The sequence below is a fragment of the Microcebus murinus genome, chromosome 1 (genome assembly GCF_040939455.1).
Source record: "Microcebus murinus isolate Inina chromosome 1, M.murinus_Inina_mat1.0, whole genome shotgun sequence".
Taxonomy (NCBI): Eukaryota; Metazoa; Chordata; class Mammalia; order Primates; family Cheirogaleidae; genus Microcebus; species Microcebus murinus.
In genome coordinates, this window is record NC_134104.1 from 143,335,728 (window position 1) to 143,347,906 (window position 12,179).

Below are 12,179 nucleotides of genomic sequence, written 5' to 3' on the forward strand. Positions count from 1 at the left end.
CACTTCCTTGTTAGAGGAATTGATTTTCCTGATAAAGTTCACAATATTCTTAGAGTTTGTCTTAATCATTTTCTGGCAAAATGGCACAGCTCCAACTCTCCCAAATCATATAGTTAAATTGAGATGAGTAGTTTAGCGATGCAGGGAGTTACAGATCCATCTCATCAAGAGGACAACGCATCCCTCACACAGAAGGTGAGCAGAAACACCAGCCAGCCAGCCGGCTCTTGCCAAATAGGCAGATGTTTATCTCTTTTAAAAAATATGGGTAAGGATCAGGATCTTCCAGATTTCGTTTCAGACCTTAAGATCAAAATGGATATTTAGTTTCATCTTCCTTGCTCTGATAAAGCTCTGTCCTTGGTTTAGAAGATCTAAGTCTGCATTCCAGCTCTCTCCCTTGCTGACTGCATGACCTTGAGAAAATCATTTCACTACTCTCAATTGTTTCTTCATCTGTGAAAAGAGATTGGATTTGCAGGTGTGTGTACTTGATGTATATTGTAGCTATAAAACAATGATATGTCATCCAGGAATCACATATAATTAAGCAATTACATGAGGCACACATTAGTCCAAGTGCATCAACTCATTTAACCCTCACAACCACCCAATGAAAAAGCAATCATTATTATTCCAGTTCATATTAATAGATGAGAACACAGGGGGTTAGAGGGTTTTAGGTACTTTGCCTAATCTTAACTCTTATCCAGGGCTATGTGAAACACAAGCTCTTGATCACTACATTCTTAGGATTGTCCTTGATGCTGCCTGCTAGTTCTCAACAGCAATAGCTTCAATACAAATGGGACTCATCTTTTGGCTATAATTAGCTGTTGTCTCCTTGATGAACACCTCAGCAAATAAACTACTAACCTCCCCTATTCTTTTTGTCAAAATGTTTTCATCTAGCTCGAAAATCAGTATTATCAGTATGTTAAATCAATTACAGGCTTTTGGAGGTTTTTTTTCCTCCTGAGTAAATAATTAGAAGATTTTCCCTTGGTCAAACAATAGTAGTCATAATTAACATCAACAGAAGGTTGATTAACGTCATTAACAGAAGGTCGGTGTGATGGTTAATTTTTACATGCCAGCTTGAATAGGCTAAGAGATACCCAGAGAGTTGATAAAACATTATTTTTGAGTGTGTCTGTGAAGGTGTTTCAAGAAGAGATTAGCATCAGCATATTGAGTAAAGAAGATCTTTTCTCACCAGTGTGGGCAAACATCATCCAATCCATTGGGGGCCTGAATAGAACAAAAAGGTGTTGGAAGGGTGAATTTACTCTCATTCTTCTTGAGCTGGGACATCCATCTTCTCCTGTCCTTGAACATCAAAGCTCCCTGGTTCTCAGTCTTCAGACCTTTGGACTCCAAGACTTACACCAGTGCCCCTATATATCCTATTGGTTCCATTTCTCTGTAGAATCCTGACTAATACAGTCAGTTTGTCCAGATGGAGCAGATAATAGCGTGGGTACTGCTAGTCCCCTGCCCTAAACCCCATGGCGGATCATGACACTCTTTGCTGCTGAGACCTAAGATAGCCTTGAAGACCTTTAAAAGCTCATACTCTAAGTTGCCTGGAGTAGGCACAAGAGAATAAACTTATTTACCATTCCAGCGAGCTCAGTGGCACAGTGGACAGCCAGGTGGAACAAACAGAGGGCCAAAGAAGGAACTAGTAAACAATGTGGAGACAGGAACAGCCAGGAGCAGACAGGAGCAGCAAATATTCCTACAGGGAGAGGTGGTGATGTCAAGATTATGTCTGAAGTGGCAAGGGCATAGAACGCAGCAGGGACTTCATCTTGTTCATTACTATAAACCTAATACTGAGAACAGTGCCTGGCACATGGTTGGAAATGCCTCCATGAACAGTTTCTAACATGAATATTTACTTGATGCAATGGATGGCAATGGGACACAATTCTAGGCAGAGACAGCAAACTGCCAACCTCAAATCAGGTTGTTTCAAGAACTACTGTGGATTCTGACTCCTCCTAGGATTTAGATTCTGCTAGGACTTTGAGTCCAGCTGAAACCTTGAATCAATATTGAAGAGCAATTGGTGCTAACTGGAGCCATGCTGGGTGCCCATTAGAGGGGCCGGGGAGGAATGAGGTAGAGGAAATGGCGGTTCCTGGAAATCAAGTACTGGCCAACTCCTAATTACACACAATCAAAAACACTGCCCTAGATGTAATAAAACTACTGTTTTGTGGAATAGACTTTTTCTTTAAAGCACTCTGTTCTCAGATGGGCTTTTAAATCTCTTTCTTAAGAGAGATGTTATTATTGTAGGATAGCTTGGCAGGACAGCTCTGGTCCCTTCATCGGTGGCAGATTTATTAGAAGTTTCTGAGTAAGCTGGCACTTCCCAACACTCATTTATGAGATTCTGCTCTAGAAAATACTCTATGGGGAAAAAGCTTCTAAGGCCAAATAAGTTGGGAAACACTGCATCCTATATTCTCCTTTTGACAATTTATTATACATTTCACCTTAGTTTATGAAAGGTTCTAAGGAGTCCTGCAGCAAAGACACCAGCTTATCCCAGCATTTTTCAGATAGTTCAGTTATGGAACTTTCCTTTTCATGGGATACCTAGCAACATAACAAAGTATAACGTAAAAGGAAAGAACACTGGAATGAGAATCAGATAATATTTGAGTTTCAGTCCTAAACACAAGTCATCAAATAGGTCACTGGCAAATTACTTAAACTTTATGAGCCTTGGTTTTCTCTGCCAGATTAGGGAAGAACCTATCTTAGCAAAGCTTTATGTGAATTAAATAAGATACTATATGGAGGGTAGCTTTTTTGTAAATAATGAAACATTACATAAATGCTCGGTGTCATTATCACTAATTCAGTTCTTTGAACATGAAATATGAGAAATGGTTCTCCAACTGCAGGCCACACTTATCACTCTGTCATGCATAAAATACTTTATAAGACAAGACCCACACCTTTTTTTACCCCATTTAGCTCATTCCAAAATGCTATCCAAACAGCAAAATAATTGAAACCCATTAAGGACTTTTTTCCTTTGTACTCATATGACATTAATCTCTATTCAATCTTGATATTTTAAGTAATTGCCCTAAAAAACTAATTCTATAAATCCCACAAGTGCTATTCGAGACTAAGATTCAAATTAAACACACGCATAAGCCTGCTATCTTTCTGACAAATTGACATATATATGTACCTATGTGGCAAATTGTGTTCTAGCGATTCAGTATGCCTCATTTTATTCTTAATTTGTGTCCTTATTACAAGTTTTTTCCCACTGTTGCTGTTTTATAGCTCCTATACACATCTTCTAAAATGTTAGTGTTTTGCTATTGTGTGATGCATTAAGATTGAAAATTCAGCATAAGAAAAATCTCTTTCTAGATGCAAGGAGTTTAATGTTCAAAGTAACATCAAAAATTCTCTTCTATGTATGTGTGTGTGCAAATATTGCCTTTCTCCTGTTTTGTACAGCCTACAAGATAAGAATAGTTTACGTTTTTAAAGCTTGCAGTATGTGGGGGTGATATTTTATAAAATGTGAAAATTATATGAAATTAAAATTTCAGTGCCCTTAAATTTCACTGGAATACAGCCACACCTATTTGTTTATTTATTATCTCTGGCTGCTGTCATGCTACAACAGCAGAGTTGAACAATTGTGACAGAGACCATATGAATTGCAAAATCTAAAATATTTACCATTTGGTCCTTTATACAAAAGTTTTTCAACCCCTGCTTTATGCTTCTGCTTTTTAGACAATGTGGTTTGGCTGAGAAAATTGAGTTACTCCACTCCATAGCAAACACCTGGGGACAGATTTTGGAGAGTAAGCTTAGCTAGCCTCTTAATTTTTCTTATAATATTATAGAAAGCAAAATGTTTTTTAAAAATATCAGGGCTTTGGCCCTGGGGGTGAACCTTACCTCTAGTTTGATTAGCTGTCTGTCCTTGGATATAAGCCAGTTGAACATTCTCATTCTGTTTCCTTACCTGTAAAATCAGACTCATATGAACTCAGCCCAGTACCTACCACAAAGCAGTCTTTTGATAAATGTCAGTTTGTCCCAGCAAGGAGCATGAGGAATGCATTACAAACAGACTCCAGCAATTCATTCTGCAGTCATAACCATAAAACAATTGGAAAGTAAAGAGCAAACAAGCCCCCAGCTTGCTTTTTGTGGCTAATCCACAGCACGTCTCAGGTCTAGCTGACTGAGAAATAATACATTTTAGACACAGCATTTGGTGTAGACTTGCCTTCTCATAAACAATTATCTAGCTGCATGTGCTTCTCACTAAATGTGCTTACGTGCTAGACCTCCAGCCAGCATCCTCCAAGAGTCCCGCCCCGAGGAAGAACCCAGGAGAACATTGGCGTAGCATCCCCACCTGTGGGGAAGAGGTGGAAGGTTGGGCGCAGCTGGGGAGTTTGCCTTCCTACTGCTTAAACAAGTCAAATGATAAGATCCTCTTTGCAAGGCTGGCATACCCATTCCAAGTTTCCGTGACTGATGCTGCTGCTACAGAGCACAGGTGTTCCTGTTCAGGAGAATCGCCCTTGACCAAAACCTTGTGGTTTTATGTCCTGCTCTCCTTGTGCAGGAGCAGGCCAGAGCCAATGAACACATGGTACAGGTGCACAAACGCTTGCTGCCACCTTGCCTCAATGCAGGGCGACTCTGCCTTGTTCTTTGTTTTTTGGAGCCTCCTTCCATTGCCCCAGTGAGTCAGGCCAAAGCCAGATTATTCCTGATACCACATCCTTGCCCAGCTCCTTCACCCTTCCTATCTCTTGGTTTTAGTCTCTTCCTCATAGTTTTTTGACCTGGAAAGTGCTCCCTTGTTAAATCACAAATCCCTATCCCAAACTTTGCCAACCTAAGAGGCCCCTGAGTCACCCAGAGAGCACAGGTCTAGACCAGTTCTGAAAGGTACGTGTTGCTCCTGAGTCAGATTGAACATGGCCCCTGGTTATCCCAATGGAGATAGTGGCTTAACCAACCCAACCCAAGGGAGCAGTCGCAGGGAGGGGCTGTGAGCAGGGAGTGAGCCCCTGTGCCCAAGGAAACTGGCTGCAGAGCTTGACCAATCTATGCCACGAGGAATGGGCCTGCCCGGGTCTAGTGCCCAGCACTGAAACCGCCAGAATAGGCTCCATTCCTGCCCCCAAGATGAAGTTGCTTGAGGGAAGCAACTCTCAAGAGTCAGTGTACACGTTTGATTGATTACAGGGCCAAGTTTGCATAACAGGGTGGGGAAAAACAAGGGAGCCTGGAGGGAAGCAATTCAAAGATTATTCTTTGAAATTATATTATTGGAGTTAACTCTCAAATGGAACGACGATAGCATGAAAGATGGCATAAAGGGAAGAATGGCCTTTTTGCAGGGTTAGGCCAAGATGAGGGTCAGAGTAGCAGGGAATTTAGAGCAGTCTGAGAAGAGAGGAATGCTTGCAGAGACTTAGCAAACTGCCACTCTGCCCATGATGCTAGTCAGCCTGAAAAAGTGAGAAAGTAGCACTAACCTGATTAATGAGGAGCTGTGCCAAACCCACAGGGAGTTTGACAGGGCAGAGAGAGGGCATTTTTCTCCCCTCCCTCTTTGCGCGGGAAGAATAACTGGGAACGGCATGGAGACCACAATGACTGCAAGCTATGTGCATGTCACATGTCAGTGCCTTGTACACTTAATCACCAGCCCATCAGGGTGTCAGGAAAGGCAGCGGTCACCTGGACCGGGGAGGTAATTAATAAACCTGAAGTCTCTGCTGGATTAAGTGGGCTTTGCTTCAGTGGCTTAAGACTGATCAAGCAGTCAGGGAATCGAGGACGTTAAAAGAGGATGAAAGGGAAATGTAGGAAATAGGCTGTCATAGTAAAAGGAATTATGGCTTCAAAGGCAAGTAGGAGAAATTTCTGTGAAACATACAGTGCCTACACAGCAATGGAGATGGAGTCAATGACAAAGCTTAGATGGCACAAGGGGGAGCAGACAAATGTAAGGGGTCCTCTGGCTTCACTGAGAGAGGAGGAACTGAGGAAGGGGCTCCTTACCGGAAAAACTGTGGAACTTGGTGGGGCATTGGGTATCATGCTGGTTACTCATTAAATTTGTAAAAGTAATTCTATGTAACAAATGTATACAATGAACTACAAAGGGACATGAAAGAACTTTCTAGAGAGGTGAAAATATCCTATGTCTTAATTGGGGTGCTTGTTATTTAAGGTTTGTTTGGCATCAACCTGTGCATTTGAAATATGAGAATTTTATTGTATCTACATTATATACATTTTTTGTAAAATATATGCAATGAATATATACTGATTATATAATAATAAAAGGTTATTTTACTTAAAACTTTAATCAACTAAACAATTACTCACAGAATAGGTTAAACTCATCTCTTTGGCCTCAAGACTACAGATTTGTACAAATTGCATCGGTAGCTAATTGAGTTTAAAAAGATATTTTTTAAAGATACCAGAGTTTACTTGGGTGAAAATGGAACATTTCCATTTTTTAGTAATAAGTTACTTTTTCTGAAACTTGTTTGTGAAGCAAGTGCGTGTATATGTTACCTGGCTGGGCAAATTGGTTGCAATGTTTGGACCAGATGTGTGAGAGTTTTGAAAATGATAATTTTTTATTACTTCCACAGTGGCTTGTGGTCCTCATGGGCACAATGGAATTAACTAGAGTGTTGGAGCCTTTATCTTGGACATCCTAGCCTCCAAAACTGTGAGAAAATAAATTTCTATTATTTATAATTTACCTAGTCTCAGGTGTTTTGTTATAGCAGCACAGACAAAGACACTTTTGTATAAGTCAAAGTTGAATTCAGTTTACATTGGACCCTTTTCACTATTACAATAGTATGTTACCAATTAAAATATGTCCTTACCATTTTAACTAGTCTGGCTTTGTTCACATTGGTCAGTTAGCAATTAACTGTTTCTGTCACAAAGAGTATGTTAGTATTATACTATATAGTAAAATAAGACCAAGGGATAAAAACTGTAAGGATAGGCAAGAAACAATCACAAACAAACTCCTTTTTAAAGGAAGAAATACCTTTGGAAAAACATTAAAAAGATGAATTCTGTTGAAAGGGCTGTAATAATCTGAAGGGAAATGTTTTAATTGCAGGGAAAGGAACTAAGATCATTTAGTAAAAATTGAATTCAAGGAAATAGGTTAATGGGTTCAAAAGAATGTGCACAGGTCAGCAAGCCTTCATTAGAAATAAGATAAGGAATAGGGTAGTGAAAAATGAAAACATTTTTGTGACCATAAAAGAGCTGTCTGATTCGTACCGTCTTAGGGATGGATGCGCTTGAAGCTCTGACTCCAGGGGGGAAGTGGAGGGAAAGGCAACACATGTAACCTAAACATTTGTACTCCCATAATATGCTAAAATATATATATTTTAAAAAAGCTGTCTGGATTTGACAAAATGAATCAGAAGGTCCAACTGAAGCAAAATTGAGGACACAGCACTACTGTTCCCATGGCAATGAGCCCCTCCCCATGCTAATGATCATATAATAAGGTGGGAAACACTAGTTGTATAGACTGAATTGTGTCCCCTCAAAATTTATGTGCTGAAGCCCTGACCCCCAATGCGACTGTCTTTGTAGATAGGGCTTTTAGCTCGTCATATGGATGGGATCCTAATCCGGTGGGATTGCTGGCTTTGTAAGAAGAGGAAGGTCTCCACATACAGGCACCAAGGAAAGGCCATGTGAACACATAAGTGAAAAGGTAGCAGCTGTCTACAGGCCAAGAGGAGAGACCTCACTAGAAACACAATTGGCCAGCACCTTGATCTTGTACTTCCCAGACTTCAGAACTGTGAGAAATAAATTTCTGTTCTTTAAGCTACCCAGTCTGTGACATTCAGTTAAGGCATCCCAAGCAGACTAAATATTATTACAACTAGCAAATTTAGTTAGTGGCAATTAAAGGTAGAACCACATGACCTGGTTAGCTCAACCTTGGAAAACATCTGGGGAGGAGTTTGAAATGAGTTTTCCAACAAAGAATAAGTTCTTGGGGAGACTACTTCAGTTATATATAGAATGAATTAATTTTTGGACCATATTCCTCGTATAGCTTCTAGGTACAGCACATACCTGTAGTTCAGGGCTTCTCAACCTCGGCATTATGGACATTTTGGGCAGGATAATTCTGTGCTGTAGGGGGCTGTCATGTGCCTGGATATTTAGCTACATTCGTGGCATTTATCCACTAGATGCCAGGAGAACTGCCTTCCCCGTCCCTCACTCTGCTCCAGCCACACTTCTCTCACTTTTTTTGCTCACTTTTTCTCCAATAGGCTGGCCATGTTCCTACCTCAGCCAGGGCCTATGCCCCAGTTGTTTCTTATACCAGAAATACTTGCCCCAGACCTACACTAGTCTTACTCCCTTATCCCATTCAAGACTTTGCTCAACCTCTACCCTCACCCCTCGTTGTAAATTGTAAATCTTCTCCCTTAACCTTCCCCACCCTCCCTGGTTTTGACACTTAAATCTCTCCAGATACTGCCAAATGCTCCCTTTAGGGCAAAATTAGCTCTGGTTGAGAATTACTGCTGTAGTTAGTCTTACCAACCTCAGAGTAATTTAGTGAAGATAATGTGGGTTTGTGTCCACATTATTCTGCCTATAAGACTATCAACATTGCTAACAAAGAAGGATCTTCATGGGAGAAACAAAATATTGTCTTCCTAATGACAAGTTTAAGTGGGATGAGATCAGAGTAATAAGAATAGTATCCTATTAGGTTGTCTGTTTCCTCTTCCCCTTATTACATGGTATGGTTGGTCCAATCCAGAAAGAGTAAGAAGAATAAAATAGAAAGTCAAATGAGTGTAAATTTATGTAACCTAACCTTAGCTCATTCTTATTTATTTGAGGCAAGTTACAGAAATATAAACAATTGGATAAAAATAAAGGAAGGCAAAGGGAAAAAAACAGGAAAATCAATACAGTCATCAAATGTTTGTATTCAAGTTGGTGCCATAATGTCCTGTATTCTTGATGGAAACATGTGGGATGCAAATTTGATATTGAACTTTTAGTTCTGGAAGAAAAGAATAAATGATCAATTAAAAGATAAACGGTGTTGGTAAGTTTAAAGAAAAAGAATAAAGAAGATGATATTGAAAACTCAGAAAAATCTCCTTCATGGTTCTTCAAAACAGAAACAGACCATCACCTATTAGACATTTCTCCCAATAATGTAATCTTTTCATCATTGACTTTTTCCTACCTGTATAAGCCATAATTAATCAATATATTTATGTCAAATTGCACTAAATATAAGGGAAAACTGTCCCCAGCTCACTAACAAAATGAATAATCCATTGAACAATAAAAACATTAATAATAATTTCTTACATTTCTATTTCATTTTCATTATTATATTTAGCCCTTAGAAAATTCTGTAAGCATTTAATAACATTTTCATCGATAGGACTTAGTGAAATCAAGTAACTTGCCCAAGATCACAAACCTAACATGTGAAAGAAGTGGGGTTTGAATCAATGACTTTTAGCCCCATGTTCATTCCTTTTTTCCCCATTATATTATCTGTCTCTTCTTTATTAATATTTTACATATAAAATTTTATTTTAGTAAATGTTTACTTTTATAGCACATATCCATTGGTCAGGAAGGTTTCAGAAGCATATGAAAGAAATCTACACTCGACATGTCTTAAACAAAATCAAATTTCTTACTTCGCAATGGTACTCCTAAGGAGCCAGGTCCCTGGTGTGCTAAGAACATGGGCATGTAATATCCTAGAGAACCGCTGATCTTTCTGCTTCTTTGCTCCACCATCCAGAATGTCAATTTCACCTACAGGATGGCTCTCCATTTTTACAACATGGCTGCAGTAGTTCCAACCACCAAGTTTAAATATGACGACACCCAGTGAGAGTAACAGACCATTTTTTTCTCCTTTTGTAAAACATTTCTTTTGATATATAGTTCGCATACCTTATTTCTTTTTTTTTTTCACACTGTAATATCTTTAATTAAGTACAAATAACTTTTTAACATGTTATTATGTTACATGGAGACCATTTCACCCACTGCTCTGTTTGGCTGCCAGTCTCTTATCCCTCCTTCAGCAATGGTGAGGCAGATACCTTTTCCTCGAAGAAGAGAAATCCATGGTTTGTTGCCTTTGCCAATAACGAAAATGTTGGAGAGGCGAGTGGCAAAGCTGTTGCCATTGGCATCTTTCACATGAACCACATCAAAAGACCCGGGATGTCTTTCTCTGTTGGTGATCACACCAATTCTCCCCAGGTTAGCGCCTCCAGTCACCATACACAGGTTACCAGTGTCAAACTTGATGAAATCAGTAATCTTGCCAGTCTCCAAATCAATCCGAATGGTGTCATTCATTTGGTGAGTGGATCAGGATAGCGGATGGTATGAGCATCATGAGTCACCAGATGAGGGATTCCTTTTGTGCCCACAAAGATTTTTCTCACTTTGCACAACTTGTACTTGGCCTCCTCAGGTGTGATACGATGAACAGCAAAGCAACCCTTGGTGTCATAAATCAGACGGAAATTCTCTCCAGTCTTGTCAATGCTGATGACATCCATAAATCCAGCAGGATAGATTATATCAGTTCGGACCTTGCCATCAATTTTAATGAAGCACTGCATGCAGATCTTCTTCACTTCATCTCCTGTCAGGGCATACTTAAGCCTGTTTCTTAGGAAAATGATGAGTGGGAGACACTCTCTCAGCTTGTGGGGACCAGTGAATGGACGAGGAGCAAACACACCGGTCAGCTTATCCAGCATCCAATGCTTTGGAGCTGCTACACGCTTCAGATGCTTCTTGGGACCGCAGGCCATGGCTGCGCTAAACACGGAAAGAGCAACATACCTTATTTCTTTTTAGTTGTTCTATTTGTTATTGGAAGTAGACTATTGAAATCTCCATTATTGTTGAGTTGCCCATTTGCCCCTTTTTTTCTGTCAGTTTTTGCTTTGTGTATTTTGGTGCCCTGTTATTAGGTGAATATATGTTTATAATTGTTATATCTTACTGATGGATTGACTCTCTTACCATTGTAAAATGTCCTTCTTTACCTGTAGTAACATTTTTAAGGCCTACATTGTCAGATATCAGTACATCAAGCTTTCTTATACTTGCTGTTTGCATGATATGTGATTTCCTTTTCCTTTTAATTTATTTGTAACTTTTAATCTAAAATGTGTTGTCCATAGAACACATATAGCTGTGTTTTATTCAATCTGATGATCTCTGTCATTTAATTGGGTTGTTTCATCCATTCACACTTAACGCTGTTATGGATACAGTTGGATTTATGTCTGCCATTTTACTTTTTGTTTTCTATGTCTCATTTTGTTATTCTTCTATTCCTCCTTTACTGCTTTCTTTTGCATTTTTCTACTCTAGTATTTTAATTTCTTTAATAATATTTTAGCTTTTTATACTTATATACTAAGTTGCTCTAAGATATACATATATATATGTATATCTTATTTTAGATTTATATTAACTTGAGGCAGATATAGAAATATTACTTCCATATAGTTCTATTCTCTTTTTCCCCTTTTTGTGTTATTATTGTTATACATATTCCATTTATAAATATCACTACTCCAATAATACATTGTTAAAATTACTACATTATATAATTTTATAACTTTTAAAGAAGATGAGAGAAGAAATAGAAGGTATATATTTGTGACTATTGTTACATTAATGTTCTTATTTATCCTCTCTGGTCACATTTTATGTCACTTATTCTACTTTTCAACCCAAGAATCCACATTTTGACCTTTCATATGATTTATATCTCTTTATTAATATTTTTCATTTGATGTGACATTATCATCATATCTTCCTTTAATTCCTTAATCATGGTTTTTTTTTTAGTTCTTTAACATATTTATAATGGTTACTTTGAAATCTTTTATGTTATATCTGACATTTGGTCTCTCTCGCAGGCTGTTTCTGTTGTCTGTTTATGGTGTATGGGTCATACTTTCCTGTTTCTTTTTATTTCTCATAATTTTTGTTGGAAACTGAACATTTTAGATAATATATTATCACAACTCTGGATACTTATACCCCCTTCACAGGGTCTATTGTTGTAA

General features: G+C 38.6%; 1 pseudogene; it reads right to left on the reverse strand.

Annotated features, from left to right (window-relative positions):
* Nucleotides 1-10,062: 10,062 nt before the first annotated feature.
* On the reverse strand, nucleotides 10,063-10,925 carry LOC105860552 (small ribosomal subunit protein eS4, X isoform-like; annotated as a pseudogene).
* Nucleotides 10,926-12,179: the final 1,254 nt, after the last annotated feature.